Genomic DNA, 17,878 nt, shown 5'->3' on the forward strand with positions numbered 1-17,878 from the left:
TACGAGTAAATTGATTGCAAGTTTGACATGATTGCAAAAATTGAAGACATGATAACGTTTTGAAAAATTTGAAGGTTCGATTCCTGTCACTACTTGTGAAAAATTTCTAAGTTTAAAAATATCGGGGAAAAAAAAAAAAACGATAAAGTAAAAACAAGCGAGAAAATGATCAAACTCTAAAATATACTAAAAAAAAATCGAAATCACGAAAAAATAATCTAAGTCTGAAATGCTTGAAATTAGTTAAAGACTAAAAAGTTAAGAAAATAGTTAAAGACTGAAAATAATTGAAAAACGCTAAAATAGTGAAAAAAAAAATCAAAGTGCTAAATGACAGGAAAAAACGTTAAAGTTCAAAATGTATGAAAGAATATTTAAGTTAATTATTTCTTAGAAAATTTAACAAATAAGAAAATATATTTTGTTGTATGAAAGTCAAAAAAAAAAAAAAATTAGTTAAGAAAATTATTTCTTCGAAATTTTTACAAGTTAGAAAAATTATTTGTAAATTTGACAAAGAAAAAAGAAAATTTAACAAGTTAGAAAAAATAAAAAAGGATAAAGTTTGAAATGCATGAAAAAGAAAATCAAAGTTTAAAATATATTTCAAGTCCACAGTCTCAATAGATGACGCCACGAGCATTTAGCACATGTGAAAATTATATTGAGATGATAATTAACGTGCTTACACTCAGGTCTTAGTAGCTTGGTCAGTTTGCGCGTGTCTAAATCTGACAGCTACTAAGACCTTTTGGAGATCGTGTGTTCGATTCCCAGCAGCGACACTCTGTAAAAATAAAAATAATTAAATTCGCAGAAATATTCAAAGTCCGGAAATATCTCAATAGATGGCGCCACCGACGTTAAACATAGCATAAGTTAAAACATAGCAACAAGTGTTGCCAACCGAAAACTAAAAACTCTGGTTGTCATGACAACAAGTGTTGCCATTCCAAAACCGAAACTCAAACAAGTGTTGCCATCCAAAAAGTAAAAACTTTGTGGATACCATGACAACAAGTTCAAAATATTCTAAGTCCGAAAACGCGGGAAAAATATCTAAAACGCGGGAAAAACCCTCGTCACCTTCTACGGGTTCTCGCGGCGGCCCCGGTCGTGGGGAGGGTCAACCCCAAGGTCGGGAGGGGGTGGGGAGGAAGTGGAGGAGGCGGTGGGAGGAAGAGTGGGAGGGGGAGGCGGATTGCAGATGCATACTACCGCCACCGCCTCCTGTTGCAGAACTCTCATTATTCCCCTACTAACCTTCAAAATAATCCAATGTAAGCAAGCAATAAAAGAAATTTTAAGTAAATACTAAGAATTTAGCTAAAAATCACCAGGACATATAGATTTATATAAAATGACTAGCATTCCCGTACCCGGCATTGCTCGGGTAATGGAATTAGCAGGGGATAACAGTGTTTGGTGCACCTAGTAACTAAAATCTCGTATAATAATTACTACTTATTACCTAGATTTTTCTAATTTTGGGAGGGTCCCGGGGCCCCTGGACTCCTTATATATATGCCATTGTCCTAAACCGATCTTTAACTGTCATTAACGATCCTTTTAAAGTACTAATTTTCTTTGAAAACGTAGGCCATCCACATTTTATTGTTATGCCTGTGTGTTTAAGCAAGAACTTCTTTGTATACAACATTTTAGGGGGTTTTTTCTGGTGCTAAAATTATTAAGCTGCTTGATGAACTGACTCTGGAGCAAGCTACATAAAATTGGCCGTGTGAAAAACAGTCTTCTCTTAAATCGATCCCTACTACTTTTAACGTCTGCCCTTGCGACTTATTAATGGTTATTGCAAAGCAAACTTTTATAGGAAACTGCACTCTTCTAAATTCAAAAGGATAGTCCGACGGAATTAATGCAATGCGGGGTATTAAAACCAACTCTCCTCGAGCACATCCAGTCATTATCGTAGCTTCGATTATATACTTATTACGTCTAGTCACTTGTAGTCTGGTGCCATTGCATAACTTTGGTGGACAAAGGTTTCGTAGTAGCATTACTGGTGTTCCAACTTTCAGGTGAAGTAGGTGAGGTGGAAAACCTGGAGGGTCTAAGGTATTAAGAAACTCTTCTGGATATTGCACTGCATCATCACGATTTGCTGCTGTATCAAAAGATTTGTAGTAAATATCTTCTCCACTAAACGACTTTAATGAGATGCTGTTGACTTCTGCGGCTGTATCATTTTTTGGAGATAAGATGGCACGCTCTCACAACCATTCAATGGGCTTATTTTTCATATCAGCAACATCAGGATAAATCTTGGCGATGAGCTCTGGCAATTCTGTGACTACCGTAGCGAGTGCGTCGGGTATAATAATTTTGGCAGCACATTCAGGATATAATCCGTCTCCTATTTTAAGGAGAAGATTAGAAAACAATCCCGCTGACGCATCTCCATGTAAATGAACTCTCATATTCTTACTCAAGCAAATTTTCTGCACTTTAGGCCATAGATGCGACGATTTGATGCATGCGTTAACTTCATTTGCATGTGTTCCTCTAGGTACAACCGGTAATGCTTGCCGAAAATCTCCTGCTAGTAGAACAGTTACTCCACCCATTACTTCATCAGAATTTCTTAGATCTTTGAGAGTTGCATTAAGAGCCTCGAATCCTGCTTTATGAGCCATCGTACTCTCATCCCAGATAATAAGTTTGCAATCACGTAAAACCTTAGCCAAATTACTCTGTTTTTTAATATTGCACGTTGGATTCTCTGAGTAATTGAGGTTAAGGGGTAATCTAAAAGCAGAATGAGCTGCCTTTCCACCCTCCAATAACGTTGCAGCTATTCCAGATGATGCAGTTGCCAAGGCAATGCCTTTATTGCTTCTGACCTTTGAAAGAAGTCAATTTAAGAGGAATGTTTTTCCCGTTCCACCAGGTGAATCTAAGAAAAATATTTGGCCTGTATCGGGATAACCATCTTGTCTCCTCTGCGTTTCTTGGACGAAAGGGCGAGGATATCGTTTTGTGCAGCAACCATCTTTCATGCAAGGAGAAAATGTATTTACACTTCCGCATGGCCCATGAATCATATTAGCCTTAACAATATCATAGAGAAGGGGATCACGATCAACATCTGGAATTTCAGCACACACAACTTTATCAACCATATCAGCAGTAATGTCTTCTTCCAGCTACAGCAGGCAATGAATATGGGGCAACCCTCGTTTTTGCCACTCTACAGATAACATGTGACACCGAACTTTACCAAAAACTTGTCCTTTAATTATAAGATCCATAAACTCCTTCACTTTCATATGGAAAACTCTCGCAATGATGTCATAACGTTGATAATGCTTCTGTCCGGGATACAATTATCGCTGAATCTCTTTCCATTTTGTGTTACACGTGAAAGTTATAAATAAATCTGAACTTCCATAATAACGTACATATGACATGGCATCTTGAGCTCGTTCGTGCATGTAACGGGGTCCACCGATGAACGATGATGGTAATACCACTCTCTGTCCTATTTGATCAGCGTCATACCTTCCTACTTCATCTCTTAAATGAATGTATTCCTCTGATCTCAGTTTGCTTTGATTGTATTTGAGAAAATTCAGTTTTTCAGTTTCTATCTTAGCATACTCATCAACTAAGAATTGGCTTAGAAGAGCACAGTAGCGTCGCAGATAATTTTCTTCTGTATCTCGTAACATTATACGCCAGGAATAAAACTGAGCTGCAGAAACAGTTTTCTTGACAGGTAATTTAGTAGTAGGCCCCAACTTATCAGCAGTATCTTGCTGAAGTACATCAACTGAATATCCATCTTCCCTATAGCAAAGCATGAGAGGATATTGCAGGGCATCGTATGCCCTATGGAGTTCGCTTATTCGTTGCTGTTTTGCATTGCGACTTTCAAGGATGATGTCTCTCTGCTGAAACTGCTGTTCTACAATCACTAGAGTCACCTCGTTGGCTGATGGTGCATTGAAACGTCCTTTATGTGCATTGGCAGGCATACGATCTGCGTGAATCATTACTTGAAAATTTCGACACTCAAGTGGCACCTTATCTAACGCAGTTTTAAGTCCTTGATGTAATTATTTACTTCATGCAGCATATGTTGAAGTTGCTTTACCAAGTCTGGCTTGACACCAGGATAGTTGTGTGACCTTATGTGAGCTTCTTTTTCATCATCACCTACGAAATATATCTGTAAGAATTGAGCCTGTTGCTCTGTTTCTGGGAGCAAACTTCCACACAAATGATAAACTTGTCCTTGAACTTTGAATGTTGGCATGAAACCAGTCTCCTTAATTTGCTTGGCTCCAAACGATGTCATTTGAGAGCACCCGTTGTATTGCCGAATACGATCAATAAAATGGCGGTGATCTGGATGATGTCCCATGAGCAAACTATACAGTGATTCTGGTGGAGGTGGAAGCTGTACTCTACCCCCGCTGCAGCACAAACCTGGGCTTTCACGTTTGAACTTTTTTGCATGGCACACTGGACATTTATTGTCCATAGTACCAATATCATTTTCATATTCTATATTACAATCATATGCAAAACCTGAATATGTTTTCATGTTCCATGGACGTAAACGGCGTTCAGTTCGTAAACCAGGATTTTGTTTCTCATAATTTTTTTGAGCAGATCTCTGAGCTTCTGGGTGATTTTTTTTATATTTTTTGACTGATGCAGCTAAAGCTTCTGGGTGACTTGTTTGATATTTCTTGACAGCAGCAGCTAAAGCTTCTGGGTGACTTGTTTGATATTTCTTGACAGCAGCAGCTAAAGCTTCTGGGTGACTTGTTTGATATTTCTTGACAGCAGCAGCTAAAGCTTCTGGGTGACTTGCTTGATATTTCTTCACAGCAGCAGCTAAAGGTTCTGGGTGACTTTGTTGATATTTTTTGGCTGCAGTTTTCAACTGCTTTTTTACGTGTAGCATTTGAAAATCTGGCTCGTCTTTTTTTCCTTTTTTCCTTAGTGTTTTCAAAATCAGTGGTATTATGGAATGATTCTGTGTTACTTTCAGAGACTATACTGGCTTCATTTACCGGTATGTAAACATCAAAGTGTCCATTCGAAAGATCACCACTAAATTTCAGTCTTCTCACCGGAAAAGTGTCATTTCCAAATTTTGCATAAAATTTGCCTTCAAAATAAACTTCAAATAAGAACTGAAAAATGTCTCCAGCAGCGAATAATTCACAGAATCCACCAAAAACATGAACCTGCGACATATCCACTAAGTAATCTTCGGAGCTTTCGTAATTATTACCGTGTTTATCATATGACATAGTAGAAAATTGATCCCAATGATTATAAACGTAATTAACTATGGTAGCACGAATTTCATTAGACATAGCTTCACTATTAAACAATAAAAACGAAAGAGATCGGAAAAGGCATGCACCATCACCTGTAATATTAACGACATGATGAGGAAGAATAGTTCCGTTCACATTGATGTGCTCCATCCTCAATGAGTTTTTAAAAAAGTAAGTTTTATAATAAGATCAAACAAAATAACAAATTAAACCTTTCTAATTACATTTGCAAGAAACAAATAATGTTATTTAAAAACCAAAAATTGAATAGCAAAACAGCATGCCAACAAAATTTACACAGAGTAAGAAAAAAAGGTTCCGATCTGTAATACTGAAAGTTATTTGCGAATTATTTGACTTAAGAAAAGTCTCCGAAGAATCATGTGAGAAACAAAAACAATATCAAATTCATAGTTCGCTATCGACCAAAAGTTGAGATGAAGTACTGAATAATGATTTAAATGGAGGAAAGCCTTCGAAAATAAGGGATTTGAATTTCAATTACAGGTTTTAATTTCTAAGAAATTAAGGGGTTTTAATTAATTTCTCCCGAACTAATTGAGATTTCGAAAAATCCTTTCTTAGTGGTTACTTTTGTAATCATGTAGACATGCCTGCCAAATTTCAAGTCTGAGGTATCAGCGGTTTCGGCTGTGCGTTGATATATATATATATATATACTAGCAAAAATACCCGGCGTTGCCTGGGTCAGTAATAACTATGAGAAAAAATCGTTACTTGCTTTTGTTTTCTGGTTTAAGTGAAAGAATTTTAAACATATCTCTTTGACATGATTAAAATCGAGTTTCTTCCTTACCCATAAAAGTAAGATAGCAATAAGTATAAAGAACAAAATAGTATTGATTTAGAAACGAAAGCACTATATTTAAGCGTATACAAATTTCCTAAACATGAAATTATTCTTCTCATGTTTAAAAAGATTAATCTGTTGATACTTTTTTTTTTAACATGGAGTCTAAAATCTTCTCTGTATTGCAATTGAAATTGCTCGTAATCCCCTTATACTTGCTTTAGTTATTTTGGGAAATTTCAATCATTGTGGGCTCTTGGTGCGATTTTACCGAATTTGCGGGAATCGTTTTGGGATACCTTCGATGATGCTCCCAGTGGCGTAGCTAGACCGGACTTTCGGGGGGGGGGGGGGGTTACTTCTTTTATATATATATATATATATATATATAAATTTTTTTAGTATTAAAAAATAAGAGGGAGGGGAATCTTACATACTTTGGAATGGGGTGCCCCAATTCAGATACTTGTGTCAAGCAAAACAAAAGCAAAGATTTTTTTTTTTTTAAATGTTATGGAAAATTCAACTTTTTTTTCTTTTCCCTCCATTTAATTTAAAGTGAAATTTTCTAGCAACGTCTTGTCAAAAGCAGTCTATCCAAATCAGTGGGAAATCACATATCTGATGAGCGTGTTCCGTTCATTTCAGTGTGACTGCTTAATTTAGAGGCTAACAAACATCTATAAAATCTCGCATCCCTGAAAGCTAATAGGTACTTCCATTTCCGCCTGTAAACTGGAGGTTTGACTTTCAATATCATCGGTGGTCAGACTATAAAGACTATTTTTATCAACTTGGTTTGCACTAAAAGTATGAAATAATATAAAAAAAGACTTCTTGGATTATAATCCGCAAAAAATGAAAATGCTTTTCATATCGTTATATTTATTTGTTGCTTTTTATGTATTTAGATTTATGCTAATTCTAAAGCAGTGAAGAAAATTTGAATAAAAAAAGTTAGGGAAGAAATATAGGCGGTAGAAAGTTATTTGCTCAAATGCATACCATCTGTTCTCCTCACGTCTTTATTTTTAATTTTATTAGCTGCTTTAGAATTTACATAAATATCTATTTCAGAGAGCAAGAGCAATTTTCGAGTATTATAAACAGAAGTCTTTTTTATTTTCTACTTTTTAATGCGAACCAAACTAACAGAAATAATATAGATTCATTTTGTTTTTAAACATTTTATTCATGTAATGCTATGCAGTTTTTCTTTTGAATTAAAATAAAATTACCTTCAGAAGGGTCCGATGGGACTAATGCTGCTTTGCAGACTGTACTTCGTTTTCTTCAGACGACGTTAACTTTCTCTTTTTAGAGCAATCCTTTTCGTCATTTTATTTTTTTTCTTTGGCTTTAAAAAAGCTTGTTATCGGTTTTGCTCGCTTCATTATGCAACAACTTTCACTTAGAATGTACTATTTTAAACAGACTGCACGTTTACAAAAGAATACGCTGTAAATACTGGCTGAAAAATCAATGTGATTGCAATGGATACTCTGGTTAGCAAAGGTCGTTTTGACTATGACCTATGACACACACGAGAGCAGACCAACAAAAACTCTATCGTCTCGAACTCCGGTTATGCTATCATTTTCGGATTCGAAGCCCAATGATCTTAAAGCAGCAAACAAAAACATTTTCTTCAACTCAGAAACAGAGCAATTGTCTTCAAGAGCTGAGGAGGCAGTGGAAAAGAGGGAGAAATGCGTTCCACGAATAGGCTTTCCAGGAAGATTAACCAAAGGACAGTCGTTTCGCGCACTTTCTTGGAAGAAGAGTAAATGGGTGAAATTCACAGGTTTGACATGCAAGATGAACATTTCAAGTTTATGGTTAAAGGTCATTCCAGTTAAAAGCCATTTCGCTCTGTTATCTGGATTAGTACTGTTCTTTGGTTGCTCTCTTTCTTAAAATTGTGACTCCTTAGAAACCCGAAATGATAGGAGTGAAAAGAAAGTATAAGTTTTTTTTTCCAAGTGATGAAAAAAGGAAAACCGTAGAATACTGGCCAAGTTAGATTTGCAGCAATTGCTAACCTCAATATGATAAATAATGAATCAAAAAAAAAAAAAAAAAAAAAAAAAAAAAAACAGGGACTAAAAAGCAATAAAAGACTTTTTCTTGAAAAAGATATGCTTAAAGTTTCTTTTACTGTCAAAATGATTTCTTAAACTCTCAATACAGCACTTAATAATGTAATAATAGAATGAATACCTAACAAAACTAATAAAGAGGAATTTTAATCAAGAGCTCAATATTGTCTTTAGTATCGATTTCAAATTTTCACCATCAAATTTCAAATTTCCATAAAAAATTTCTTGCCCCCGTATCTCAAAACCTCTTTATCTCGATTTTTTCTTTAATGTGAAATTCGAAATATACAGATTCGATTGTATGCAATATTCTAACTGCGCGGCTCATAAAATTAAACATATTTAACAATTTGCAGAATGTATGACAAAGAAAGGTTGCATATACGTGGATTTAACAAATCAATCTCATTTCTAAAGCGAAGTGTCAAGTTTCACTCAATTATCAAAAAATTGTCGCAGCAGAGGGAGGCGTCTTTATGCTTGAGGGTCAACATGGAGCAGATTTTCAATAGCATTGGGGGGGGGGGGGGAAGCGGAGTGGATTTTTGACCTTTGATAGTCAGAAAAAAATCGCTTGGAATTTTTTCTTTTTCTTCTTTTTTTTTCTTTCTCTTCTCTCTTCTTTTTCTCTTTTTTTTTGAGACTAACGTTTCGGGGGTTTGGGGACAAAACCCCCCCTTATCTACCCCCCTGGATGCTCCCTCCTTCTTTAATTACTTTGTAAAACGATATATTAATTTTCGTTACAAAGATATTATCGCCAGGTGGTGAGATACTTTTGGTCACCATAAAATGGCGCTAAAGAGTTTCATCCGAAATGTTTCCAAAAGAAGAAGTAAAATTTGGCGATTGTTTGAAATTGTGCAAAAAGGAAAAATTAATGAAGTTTTGTTGCTGTTTATGGATTTGCCTAATTTAGTTGCTGGATTATTTACCACAGTAAAAAAAGTTTTTTAAAGATTCTTTGATTGGCGATATTTTGTTTACTTGGTGAAAGCTGTGAAACATTATGACGTAGTCTTTGGCTTCAAAAACAGCGACGTTGAAAAAAACTGAAAAATTTATCAGCTACGGAAATCTTTCTGCAAAAATTTTGGCGATCTGCTGGTTGATTGGATAATGAGTAAGTGTTCAATCAGCATAAATAATATTAAAAACTATTAATTACATTAAAATTCCGTTCAAATGGAAAATGATCAGCCAAATCATGTATTATTTGCCAATCTTGTGCAAAAATCTTACTTCCAAGATTTGACTTGAGAAAAGCCTTGAACAGTCACGAAAAGCAAAGATAGTCAACAATACAACAATTGTCGCTATCGACAGGGAGTTGAGATGATACACTAAATACTGTATTGAGTTTAGGAAAGCCTTCGAACATGGAACAAAAAAGCTCATAACTCGTTTTTAATTCTACTTAGAAATTTCGAATAAATGCCATCTTCAGCAGAAAAATCAGAGCTTTCGATGGACATATAATGTAAATATGTGCAAGTATTTTTTCATCCTTATATTAGAGAATTTATACGAAAATTGTATTTTATTGCTCCCCTAAGGGGGGTTTGCCCCCCATAACGGGACGAAAACTACCCTATGTGTTATTCTGATGCATAAGCTATATTATTGTAAAGTTTCATCAAAATCCGTTCAGTAGTTTTTGCGTGAAAGAGTAACAAACATCCATACATGCATACATCCATACAGACAAACTTTCGCATATATAATAGTAGTAAGATATGTTATCTCAGGACATTGATTTTTATATATTAAGACTAGATCTAAGATTGACAATATGAACTTAAAGAGCTTTGTGGGCCGAACCGCTGATTATTTCCTGAACTGTAGTAAAAAATGCTAATGTGAAACTGAGAAGTTCGAGTGTGTTCCGCCGACCATTTTTTGAAATTAAAAGTTTTAAAAGGCAATTCTGGATGATCTCCGATTATGTTAAGAAGAGGGGAGTTAGGGGTCTCTCCCCCGAGTTTGTTTGTTTTTTTAAATTGTAGCAACAAAAACGCTGTTTTAGACTATTTTGGACAATGTTTGAAAGAGGAGATTCAGGGGTCCACAAAACGAAATTTTTTCGAAGTTGAAGTCTTAAAAACACGATTGCCGGGTCATCTTTGGTTCCGTTTTGAATATGTACAGACAATTTTTTGAATTGAAGCTCCAAAACCGAAATTTTAGTCGAGTTTCAATGATGTTAGGGAGAAAGGTTTTCAAGTGCTCTTTCCCGCAATTTTCGAAGTTAATTTTCAAACGATCTTTTTGTTGAATTTTAATGGGAGGAGAACCTTGGGAGGACCCTCCTCCGGTACTTTTCCGAATTTGAAATTTCCACAAATGCAATCCTAGATGATCTTGGATGATGCAACTAGAGGGGTTGGAGGATATTCCCGGAAATCTTCTCCAAGACTGAAACCCAAAAAACAAATCTAAAAAAAAAGACTATTTTTGGTGAAATAGCAGGAGGGGAGGTTCAAAGACCTCTGGAAGTTTTCCAAACTTAAGTCCTAAATAAGGAAATTTTAGACAATCTTTAATGATGGTAAAACAATTTGAAGCGGAGCCCTCGAGCTGCGGTGCCCTAGGTGGCGGCCCGTGCCTGGAGCCAGCCCTGCTTTTCACGTCACGGACATCCAAACTTTCTGCTTTATTATTAGTAGAGATTGAAGGTTTAAAAAGCAATATAATGTGACTTAGAGAGACAGTTGTCTCAAATATAAAAGGAATTTTTTACGTTTAGGCTTACCAGATTTCTGAAATGTTCTACTAGGACACCGGAATGCGCCCCCCCCCCCCCTCCCATACTCGCAGCTGTTCCAAAGGGTACACATCCTTGGCTGTTTTTTAGAGTGTTATAGACAGTGGCTGGTAGTGAATGCAATGAATAAATTGCTACTAATTATGAATCTAAACTAGGAGCAGGGGCAGATACAGGATTTCATTTTAGAGGGGGGGGGGGGGGCATGCTCAAGAATGTAGTCTTACGTACAAAAATTTTCTTCTTCAAATATACTAGCAAAAATCATTGAAATCATAAAAGCTCTTCAAATATGCTTACAAAAAGCATCAAAAATATTGATAAATATCATTTCAAAAGTTCTTTTAAAATAATTATTCAGTTTTAGAGTGTAAGCTGAAAATTGTCGGAAACGACAACTCAAAGTTTTTGGAAATTTCGGTTCACAAAACCCCTGGTTGATTAAATAATTGCATAATACTCGACATATATCCATCTTAGATTATAAATTTGCATGATACTCGACACATCCATCTTGCATGCAGAAAAATAACATCACTTAAAATTATAGTAAAACATCACTTAAAATAATAGTAAAAATGTGGCGAAAATTTAATTTAAAATTAAATATTCTATAAATATAATTTGGACTCAGGGGCGTAGCTGGGGGGGGGGGTTGGGGGACACCCCCCCCCCCGAAATGTTTGTCCCAAAAAAAAGGAGAGAGAGAGAGAAAGAAAGAAAAGAGAAGAGAAAAAAAAAGAAGAGAAAAGAAAAAGAAAAGAAAAAAAATCAATTTTTTTTTTCTGAATAACAGTGGTTAAAAATTCACTTCGCTCCCCCCCCCCCCCCCAGTACCATTGAAAATCAGCTCAATGAGTGACCCTCAAGCGTAAAGACGCCTCACTCCTTACTGTGCTGTAACATTTTTTTGATAATTGAGTGAAATTTCACACTTCGCATTAGAAATGAGATTGATTTGTTAAATCTACGTATATGTAGCCTTTTTTTGTCATAGATTCTGAAAATTGTTAAGTATGTTTAATTTTATGAGCGGCGCAGTGGGAAAATTACATACAGTTGAATCTGTATGTTTCGAATTTCACAGGAAGGGAAAAAAATCGAGATAAAGAGGTTTTAAGATACGGGGACTTTAAGAAGCTTTATAGAAATTTGGAATATGATGGTGAAAATCTGAAATCAATACTATAGACAACATGGGCTCTTGATCAAAATTCCTCTGTATTAGTTTTGTTAGGTCTTTATTCTACTATTACATTATTAAGTGCTTTATTGCCAGTTTAAGGAAACATTTTGACAGTAAAAGAAACTTTGAGCATATCTTTCTGAAGAAAACGTCTTTTATTGCTTTTTGGTGCCTGATTTTTTCCTTTTCTTGTTTTTTGATTAATTATTTATCCACTTGAGGTTAGCAATTGCTGCAAATCTAACCTGGCCAATATTCTAGGATTTTCCTTTTTTCTTTACTTGAAAAAATCTTAAACTTTCTTTTCCCTCCTATCATCTTGGTTTTCTTTAAGGAATCATAATTTTAAGAAAGAGAGCGATCACAGAACAGTACAAAACCAGATAACAGAGCAAAATGGCTTTTAACTTGAATGACCTTTAACCATGAACTTGAAATACTCATCCTTAATACAACTAATACCCCCTTTACTCTTCTTCCAAGAAAGTGCTCGAAACGACTGTCCTTTCGTTAATCTTCCTAGAAAACCTATTCGTGGAACGCATTTCTCCTTTTTTTGCCCCCTCAGCCCTTTCTGTTTCGAGTTGAAGAAAATGCTTTTGCTTGCTGCTTTGAAGATCATTGGGCTTCGAATCCAAAAATGATAGCATAGCGGAATTCGAGACATATGCGGTTTTTGTTGGCGTTGTGCTGTCATAGTCAAAACGGCCTTTGCTAACCAGAAAATCCACCGCAATCACATCGAATTGTCGAAAATGCCAGCCAGTATTTACTGCGTATTCTTTTAAAAACGTGCAGTCTGAACTATTTAGAATAGTATATTCTAAGTGAACGTTGTTGTATAATGAAGCGAGCAAACCCGATAACAAGCTTTTTACCCCCCCCCCCCCCCCAAAAAAAAATATAAATGACGAAAATGGTTGCTCTAAAAAGAGAAAGTTGACGTCCTCTGAAGAAAGCGAAGTACAATCTGCTGAAGCAGCATTAATACCATCGAACCTTTCTGAAGGAAATTTTATTTTAATTTAAAAGAAAAACTGCATAGCATTACAGGAATAAAATGTTTAAAAACGAAATGAATCTAGACTGTTCAGTACTATTTCTGTTAGCTTGGTTCGCATTAAAAAGTAGAAAATAAACAAGACTTCTGTTTATAACACTCGAAAATTGCTGTTGCTCTCTCAAATAGATATTTATGTAAATTCTAAAGCAGGTAATAAAATTAAAAATAAAAACTTGAAAGGAGAACAGATGGTACGCAGCTTTGTGCAAATAACTTTCTACCGCCTATATTTCTTCCCTCTTTTTTAATTCAAATTTTATTAACTGCTTTAGAACTAGCATAAATGTAAATACATATAAAAAGCAACATATAAATAAAACGATATGAAAAGTAATTTCATTTTTTGTAGGTTATAATCATGAAGTCTTTTTTTATTTTATTTCATGCTTTTAGTGCGAACCAAGTTAGTAAAAATAGTCTGACCACCGATGAGATTGAAAGTCAAACATCCAGTTCACAGGCGGAAATAGATCCATCTATTAGCTTTCAGGGATGCCAGCTTTTGTAGTTAGCCTCTAAATTAAGCAGTCACACTGAAATGAACGGAACACGCTCATCAGATATTTGATTTTCCCCCTGATTTGGATAGACTGGTTTTGACTAGACCTGTTGCTAGAAAGTTTCACTTTAAATTAAATGGAGAAAAAGGAAAAAAAAGTTAAATTTTCCAAAACATTACAAAAAATAAATAAATAAAAAAAATTCTTTGATTTTGTTTTGTTTGACACAAGTATCGAACTTGGGGCACCCCATTCCAAAGTATGTAAAAGTTCACACACACACACACACACACACACATATATATATATATATATATATATATATATATATATATAAAATAAAAGTAACCCCCCCCCCGAAAGTCGGGTCTAGCTACGCCTCTGTTTATACTTGATAAATTATACACAGATTCATTATTTCCAATTGTAGAAAATTGGAGGTTGAGGAAAACGTTGCAGTCTCAGAGTCTGATACAGGAACTCGATATGCTTCCATCGGTTTTGGGTTCATCAGTTTTTTCAACAACCCAAAAAAAAGAGACTACACTGCTTTGTCATCCAGGGCCGTATCCAGAGGGGGGGGGGCCTGACGGGCCCGCCCCCCCCCCCCCACGAAACCTGAAATGTTTTGTACCGTAAAACAGAAGGTTTTTTTTTCTTTAAATTCCTGATGTCAGAAAAGGAAAATAACAAAGTTTTTTTATTCTTAATTTTGCTACTATTCAAAATTTATAATATTTTGCAGAAATGCAGAAAAAGCAGTTCTAGTTCTCATTAGCTGCAAGGCACACTTGAAATTTAGACCTTTAATTAGGACTTCCTGCTCTCTTTCCCAATTCAGTTCAGGGAAGTCCAGGGTTAAAGCAGGCCCTTTGTCAGTTCGGTAGACTTTTCAAGTCTACCAAACTGACTTCTGTGCACTTCCTCCTCCCGGGGCTTGCACAGAAATTTTGGGGCTGTCCCAAATGCTTCTTTTGGGCCCCTCCATATTGTTAACCCATGTTTTCAACCCTAGGTTTAAAAATATTAGGCCCCATTTAAGCTCGGGCCCGGGCCAACAGGTGTCACTTCTCCCCTCTGTGCACGACCCTGCCCTCCTCCCCCTAAAACTCTTATAAAACTTACACTGTACTGATTTCGAGCCGGGGACTCCCCAAAGGCTGGGCCCCTAGTTTCCGATTAGGCGAGTATCTTTTTACCAAGATGTGCCAAATTCAGCTCCTTGATACATCCTGAGTAAAAAATGCAAAAATCACGATTCTCGCGTTTTTGTAGCATAATTTTCAAGATCATTTTTGTGACTGATATGTTTCTTGTCTTGCATTTATTTAATGCCGAATTCAGTATCGTGGAAGTTCTTTTGTTATTGCTTGTTTTTTCTCTTACTTCTACTGCATACTGTTAATATCTTTAGTATGAGGAAAAAAATAACACTTACTCTACTCTCTTTCATTTTCTGCACTACTTGTGATGAAAAAAAAAGTTTGTTTCGAGAAATATTTCGTTGCATTTATTTTTAACTTAAAACGGGTGTGTCTTACAAAGTTATAATCATTTTGTAAGACTGTGCAATCAACTTCTGAAAAGTGTAAATAAAGAGCTTCAAATAATTTCAACTGTTCGAGCGTCTTTGAAAATTATTTAAGTTTTTGAAATTCCTTGAAAAGTTCTTCAATTTTGTATCTTATCAAGAAAATAAAGTATGAATTGTCCAAATGGCTAGAATATTACTTTTCCGTTCTTATTTTCTGAATGTCTACATCATTTCTTTTAAACTATTTTGTACAATTTTCATACTGTATGGCATTTAATGAAAAAAAATGGGAGTAGGGTTAGTGATCAAAAACAAACTTCACTAAAAGCCGATGTGAGCAGATGACTGGGTGATTCTCTTTTCTCCTCTCTCATTTTTCCTCTCTGTCCATTAAGTTCCATGATTTGTCGAGCAAGCAATTTTTATTTTGTTTGATCTTGAGTTGCAAAAGAATGTAACTTTTAAAAGACTTTGTATGCCTAGTTTTTTTCATATTTTTGTTGTCTCAATTACCTAATATAAGGCCTCAAAATACAGATTTTTTTTTTCGAAAATTTCTCGGGGGAAAAATCCCCGGACCCCCTGAAATTATGGGTGTTCTACATCCGACTTAAAGGGACACTCTCCTGTTATCCTTACCACTAAAGGTGAATAAGAAAAATAATAAGAAATTAAAATAACAACGTCCAAACAGTGGAATCATTAAAAATCGAGCAAAAAGTCTTCTAATGTTAACATTTTTATGCGTTTGTTGTGTCTATATATACTATATGTGTGTGTGTGTGTTAGGGCAATGTGCTAATCCGGGCCCCTCCCGAAAAAAATTTCTGGATACGGCCTTTTTGTCATCCGAATGCTTCATTATTTTTGTAATAGGTCAGGGGTTCCCAAAGTGGGTTCCATGTCACCCTGAGTTGCCGCAGGGAGGGGCGAGAGGTGCCGCGAGCTGTCCATATTTTCAATATGTGTGTATAATTGAAATAGATTAGGGTGCCTTTAAAAAATTGTAATGCGTCAAAGGGTACTGTGAGTAGGAAAAAATTGGGAACCCCTGTTATATGTAGTTTTATCTAACAAAAACGTTTTGAAACAGAGTTTCTGTTTAATACGGTGGGCTAGTTTACGAGAACCTTTGTATATTGAGGTTTTGCAACACTTGAATTTTACATTTCTTGTACAATACTTTATCCAAAACACTGAGTTAAACTAATTAACTATTTACAGCACATTTAAAAATAAACTCAGCACGACTAAAAACGAAACTATCTAAAAATTACAACAGAAAGAAATTATAATCTGCTAAGACTTTATATAAAATAAAGCATTTACACACTCAAATGTTTTCATTGAAGCAATGCCTGCAGCTTTGGATATAGTTTTACAGTTCCTATCGTTGATTCAAGTTTTTGCATAAAAAGTGATTGCGCGTCAGACACTTTGTTACTTTTCATTATACTAGTTCCTGAACACAGCGCCGCAGACTAACTGTCTCGAGAAAAGCTATTTTACTGTCTATTTATTTTAAATACTTGTACTATAAATAGCAAAGTGACAGTTAAAGAATTCAAAAAATTCTTTACTGTTTCATATTATGGTTTTGGTCCGACTTTTCTTTCTTTCTTTTTTTTTTTTTCAAGCAGTCCTTTTCACTACTCAAATGCAATGAACTTTTAAACAGAGTGCAAAGCATTGTCGCTGATTTTTATGGGGGAGGGAGGTCATGACACCCATGACCCCTCCCCCTGAATCCACTTCTTATGGTTTTGATCAAGTTTTTTATTTTTCCGAGCAAACATTCAAATACTGTTGCAGGTTTTGTGGGGGGGGGAGGGGGCATGACCCCACACAAAACCCGCACTGACCAGGTCGCCACTGACCAGGAGTAATAATAAATGACCCAAGCAGATAAATTTTAACATTTTATTTTTTACACATTAATATATACGATATGTTACCTGAGTAAAAGGAAACTTTCAATAAGGAATAAAAATTTTAATAATATTTACATTTTTTCATTGGCCAGGATTTTTTTTTTTTTTTGAAAGTCTTTTTTGGTTTTTATCTTGCCGTAAAAATCTTTACAAGTTCAGCCGATAATAATTTTACAAGTCAATGTTACAAATGATAAAAAATTTATCCTAAAAAATCCTTCACAGTTACTTATTTAGACTTTTTTGGTCGAGATTAAAAGAATTAGAAGAACGAGAACAGAGAAAGCAAAGACATTTATTGGAAAAAACAAATCTACCACCCTTACTCTACATTTTGACACTGCTCCCGTGATTTTCCAAGCATTTGTCATAGCGTGGTACAGGTTTTGTATACCTATTCGTAGAAAATTGCCGCCTGTGTAGTCATTCATGGGGTAACATGTTCTCGGAGCTCATTATTGCTGTTGTGCCAAAGACCACCTAGGAAAAACTTTAGATGCCGAAACAAATGAAAGTTGCTGCGAGCGAGGTGGGGGCAGACCAGAGGATGTTCAAAAACGTCCCAGCCAAAGCCCTGTATGAGTTCTCATGGTCGTCTACACAGGCGGCAAATTTGTACGAATAGGTATACAAAAACCTGTACCATGAAAAATGCTTGGAAAATCACTGGAG

Source organism: Uloborus diversus, chromosome 2 (assembly GCF_026930045.1).
Source record: "Uloborus diversus isolate 005 chromosome 2, Udiv.v.3.1, whole genome shotgun sequence".
Lineage (NCBI taxonomy): Eukaryota > Metazoa > Arthropoda > Arachnida > Araneae > Uloboridae > Uloborus > Uloborus diversus.